Raw genomic sequence first — 6,189 nt, forward strand, 5'->3', positions numbered from 1 at the left:
ACTTTTTGACTGTATACAAAGATAAATTAAGGTTAGGCAAAATGATATATTTACATAATATTTAAATTAACTGGATAATCGTTATGGGGTAAACGTGGAAACAGTCTGTAAGCTTAAAAAATAAAATATCGACGAATTAAATTAGTATACTTAGAATATTTGTTTATCATATTCAGTAGGTCTGCGTATTTACAGGTCTAAAATCCCACGGTGGGCACAGCAGATAATCTAATATGGCTTTGCTCTTAAAGAAACAAATAAATCATTAAAGACTGGGCTTCATCCTAGGAACAAGAAAAGTCACTCCCCACTAATTTGTGTGAAGGCCTTCCTCCAATAGTTCGAATAACAAACAATAACGTCTTAGCACAACCATTAGGATAACATGCACATGGTCTGGTGGTTAGGGTGCTCTACTCCAACGTCTTAGCACAACCATTAGGATAACATGCACATGGCCAGGTGGTTAGGGGGCTCTACTCGTGATCTGTGGTTCGAGGGTTCGAACCCCCGTCACAACGAACATAATCGCACTTTCAGCCGTGGGGGCGTTATAATATGACGGTGAATTTCACTATTCGTTGGTAAAAGAGTAGCCCAAGAGTTGGCGGTGGGTGGTGATGACTAGCTGCCTTCCCTCTAGTCTTACACTGCTAAATTAGGGACGGCTAGCGCAGATAGCCCTCGTTTAGCTTTGCGCGAAATTCAAAACAAACAAACAAACTTCCTCATCAAATGTTGCTGCAAACACAATGACATCATCCAGGTACACTAGGGCTATCTTCCATTGTAGGCCTTCCAGTACTCTTTCTATCAACCTGTCAAATGTTGCTGGAGCATTGCTAAGCCTAAATGGCATCACACAGTATTGTCAGAGACCTTGGCCATAACTAAATGCGTCTTAGGTTTATCTGCTTCAGCCATTTTCACTTGATCAAGAGTATCATCAGTTCAGTGGGTATGAGTCCTTATCGGTTATACTGTTAAGAGCCCTGAATTCCACACAGCAAGCTAAGAAAAGTATATTACGACATAAAATGCTGTGCGTGGTATATGAACGGACATGGCTATGAAAAAGGTTGTTGAAACTAACGACTGTAGTAGGTGCACAACGCTCACATATAATTTGTCTAGCATTTAGCAGACACCATGGTGTTATAACTACCGTGCTAGAGGGAGGAAGAGGTCTTCGAAAGCACCTGGCTTCCCAGATCCGAACGAAAGAATCTACAGCCCGACCCAGACTTCGTAGAACTGTGCAATATATATATATATAGGAAGACAATCACATTTGTCTCTACCCCAATGAAAGATGTTAATTTTTTCGGGTAATTTTCTGTGTTCTAAACGCTGATTTCAGTTGTTGTTTTTTTAATTAATAACAGAAATGTCTTTGTATTTTCGGTGACTGATTAAAGAACATCTTTAAATTTAATTAATTATCAATATTAACAGCACTTGAAGTTTTACAGTTCGTTATTTCATGAATAGAAGTTTATGTAGTACTTCGTGCATTACCCACCCGATAACAGATTGTTTGTTTGTAATAAAGCATAAAGCTACACAATGGGCTATCTGTGCTCTGCCCACCACGGGTATCGAAACCCGGTTTCTAGTGTTGTAAGTCCACAGACATACCGCTGTGCAACTGGGGGGCTCAATAAAAAAAGTGATAAGTTTTTACCATAGCGAATTTTCCTACAAACGCAGAATAAATATGCTTCGTCTACTAAACAATAAATTCATATTTTCTAGAGATGTTTATATTTTGCTTTGATAACTTCCTAAGTGTTATAACATCTACATCTATGAGAACAGCCATTACTGAAATTCAAGTCAGTCAAGGAATATATTGCCGTTTTTAAACAAACTTCTCAGTCCATATTTTCATTTACATTGTGATTAATTTTGGTAAACATAAAATCAACTGGCAATGTTAGCACAACGTTTGACAACGTCAGCACAACGTTTCTTATTGATGTAGAACTGCTGTACACATACAGCTGTCTATCTTCCTACTCGCTTCCTGTAACGTTTACACTGTGCATTGTGTCCGTTCACACGAAGCACACACACGCTAGTACAGCTTTCTTTATACACTTGGAAATGTATTTTATTTTATATGTCTTTGAAAACGGTATCTGGCACTGTTCTGTTCGTTTTAGTGCGAGTTATTAACTGTGTCCTTCAATCAAATTTACTACATCGCTGTAAGTAGATGTTTAAGGTAATGAAAGTAGATGTCTGAGGTAGTGAAAGTAGATGTTTAAGGTAATGCAAGTAGATGTCTGAGGTAGTGAAAGTAGATGTTTATGGTAATGCAAGTAGATGTCTGAGGTAGTGAAAGTAGATGTTTAAGGTAATGCAAGTAGATGTCTGAGGTAGTGAAAGTAGATGTTTATGGTAATGCAAGTAGATGTCTGAGGTAGTGAAAGTAAATGTTTAAGGTAATGAAAGTAGATGTTTATGGTAATGCAAGTAGATGTCTGAGGTAGTGAAAGTAAATGTTTAAGGTAATGAAAGTAGATGTTTATGGTAATGCAAGTAGATGTCTGAGGTAGTGAAAGTAGATGTTTAAGGTAATGAAAGTAGATATTTAAGGAATTGGCTGTTTATTATTAGGGTTTCATTTGATACACGCTGTTACTGTATTATGGTTTACTGAGAACTACAAAATTAACTTATTGTTTGCAACTAGTTCATCAGGTGGAAAACAAAGTTTTACGATAAATATTAAAAACACAGTAAAAATACCAAAAACATCTTTAATTACGGACGTTTTGGAATTTCAGTAAATTTCATCTTCAGCGTTGAAATATGAAAAAAAAATGTTAGTTCACAATAATCGAACTACAAAAACAAAACAAAAAAGAACATTAGCTATTGAGATAATTTTCATATTCAATCGAAAGTTTAGAAAGAACATATTTAAACGGTAACAATATAATGGAATGTACGATGAAACGTGCGGCATACACATGTTTAATAAATAACTTTAGTGTTGGGTGATCATTGAAAATGGAGAGGCTTTCTTTAATAAAGTGTTCATAATCTGTGGTTCCGAAGTCAAGAATTGTAAGGTTGTTTAGAAGTTTGAAGGAGTCTGGTATGAAACTGTCCAAACGAGTGTATAAGCCAGTAAATGTTTTCTTACGGTAAACAGATTTGGCAAATAGATTGTTTATTTTGTTTACTTGGACGTCTAAGCTAAGTTATTGTTTTCTTCCATCTCACATGTAAAGTTTATACATGGATGTTGTGAGTTTAGATATTCTAAAAACTTCTTGTCGTGATCAGTATTGTGAAAGAGTACAAATGTATCATCAATGTATCTTCTATATGATACTAGTTTGTAATAAAGGGACAATTATCCAGCCATTGCTGTTCGTAATAACATAGAAAAATATTTGCAAGGGTCGGACCTAGAGGTGATCCCATCACCACTCCGTCCATCTGGTCATAAAAACGACCATTCAAAACGAAGTGATTGTCCTTGAGGGCTAATTTAAGAAACTGTTCGATTTGTGTCAGTTAAAGTTAGAGTGCAAGGCATTTTTGGTTGGGAATAATTGTTTAATAATTATTTTAATTGTTTCCTCAAGTAGGATGTTAGTAAATAAGAACTGAATATCAAAGCTGGCCATAATGAATTGGTCTGCATTAGGAAATTTGGATAACTTTTGAGTAAAGAAAAAGAATCTTTAACAGTAAATTAGTTATCAGTTAGTGAGCTTAACGCAGTTACAAGATATTTAGCAAGTTATTTCCAGTAAGACATACACAAAATCGGGGCAGAAATCTGTAGGATAAAGTTCTGCAAAAGTGATGTCAGAGATGAGTTTACAAGTTTTGAAATATCTTAAAATCCGTTGAAGCTTTTCCTCACGCTTGAGAGTAAACTTATGCCAATCACTATCGAGGGTTTTAAATTTTGTTCTCTTATTTAAAATGTCTTCTATTTTTTAGACATAATCAGATCTGTTTAAAATGACGACACCTGCACCTTTATCTGACCGATTATGGCAAGTGCTTTTAAGGCAGAAAACTCAACCTGTGTAATAGAAAAAGGGTTTTTAAGGGGTTGAAGTTATAGAAGGAGGACAATACCGCATTTTTAAATTTTGTTTTGATAAGAAATTTTATATTTGATGTGTTATCTTTGTTAAAATTAGGAAAGGATTTAAGAGTTCTGCAGATACATTCAAATGGAAAAAAAAATAATTTGAGAAACTAAGTTTACTGGTAGGTAGACAAAAATCTAAACCTTTGATTTGCCTTTGATCCACTCATGCAAGAACAGTTAGTTTGTGTCATGAGGAATGAAATATACATGCACTACATCAGTAAAACCATCTCAAACGAATTCAAATTAATTGATTTTAATGGTTAAAAAGGCGAATGGTAAGATATTAGAGAAAATGATGTGAGCAAAATATTACGCATTTATTTTGGAGTGTACAAGAGACATGAGTTATATTGATCAAATACAATGATATTGCGCTATTTTGAATGCTATATTTGGGAGTGCTACATAAATCTGTGAAAGCTGTTTGATTTCTACTCAAAGAGATCCGTGATGATTTACTGGGAATATCGGCACATTGTAAGGGCAATCCCTAACTTATTAGTGAATGCGATTCTCCCCTTAATGAGATTATATTATATGATTTTTAGCATCTTTATTCTGTCGTATATATTTGAATAAACGTAAATACTATCACTAAATTAAGGTCGAGTAATAAGATGCATTTGGACAGCACTGTAAAGCACATAGAAGAGTTTTTAAAATAGACTGGTGAATATAGATCAACATGCTTTGTGTCGATATATTCAACTACCAACAATCCGGCGGAAAGTTTAGATATTGAAAAATATTTTTTTTTAAAGGGCGATAGCAAATAAAGAAAACAAAATTAATTATGGAAGTGAGGGCTAATGTACTAACGATTCTCAAGAAGCATTTAAGATTCATTACTTTAATGTTATCATTCATATAATTAGTATAATTACTGCAACCCGATTTGAGGCTCTTTAAACTCCGCGGGAATGTTTGGCTTTTTTATAAGATATATCGAAACTTCGCACTATTACAGTAGAATAACTTTTTCAGCATTGGAAAGATCTTATGATTAAAATCAGCTTCGAGGGTTCATGCGACATCAGTGACTTAAAGATACATGAAGAACACTGCTTTGCAGGATTATGCCACTTAATACCAATATAAACTGTGTCTTGAAATTCATCATAGAAAATGACTTACGTGAGATGTATATGTAGCACTTCGCATAGTCCTGACTATTCCAGTTACAGTTGCTTCGGCAGAAAGAAGATTTTCTCGTATTAAGATTATCAAACTTACCTCCGTTCTACCATGTCCCAAGAAAGTGTAGAATCGCTGGCAATGTTATCTATAGAAAATGATATATCAAACTCTATAATTTTCTGATCTGATCGAAGACTTTAACCCACAAAAGAGTAGAAAAGCATTATTATAGAATGAGTAATGTAAAAACATTTAATGTGAGTTGGATTAAACGTTTGTATATATTTCAATTACTGACGTAGGTAACGATATAATTTTCATTACATAACTATTCTTTATTTATTTCAAGTGTCAATATATGAATTGCATAAATTATTTTTGAAAATAAGTAAGCTGTATAAAGAGCGTTTAAAGTTAAATTTTTAGGAATTAAATTGATTGTCAGTTTTCTTTCAAATGCTAGTCACATAGAGCTACATTCAGTATTGCAAAATATAGCGCCTAGCAACTTCCATGGCCAGAATTTAGGGGCCAGCACGCTACATTCACCTAGGATCCGCAAAGTCTACATCTAGCCCTGCTTGTCATATTCAAGTTGGCTTGATTAGTTCTGGTATTGAGCAATATGCGTGGTGGACTTAGTGTAGTTGAAATTCTATTATATATTCTTCTTCATGGGAAAAACTGTAAGGGATCGAATAATGAATATGGTATTAACAAATACAATAAGCCTAATATATTTGTTTTGTGACTATTATAATTGATTATTACCACATTTTGTCAACAAAGCTTTATCAGCCAATTGTTTCTAGATTATCATTATATTCAATTATATTATTCATTATTGTTTGATATTAATATTGTTATGTCTCGTAAAAATTCTTTCCGAAGAACTTCAGTGATACAAGTTCTTTCTCAAATTAAAA

Source organism: Limulus polyphemus, unplaced genomic scaffold (assembly GCF_000517525.1).
Source record: "Limulus polyphemus unplaced genomic scaffold, Limulus_polyphemus-2.1.2 Scaffold272, whole genome shotgun sequence".
Lineage (NCBI taxonomy): Eukaryota > Metazoa > Arthropoda > Merostomata > Xiphosura > Limulidae > Limulus > Limulus polyphemus.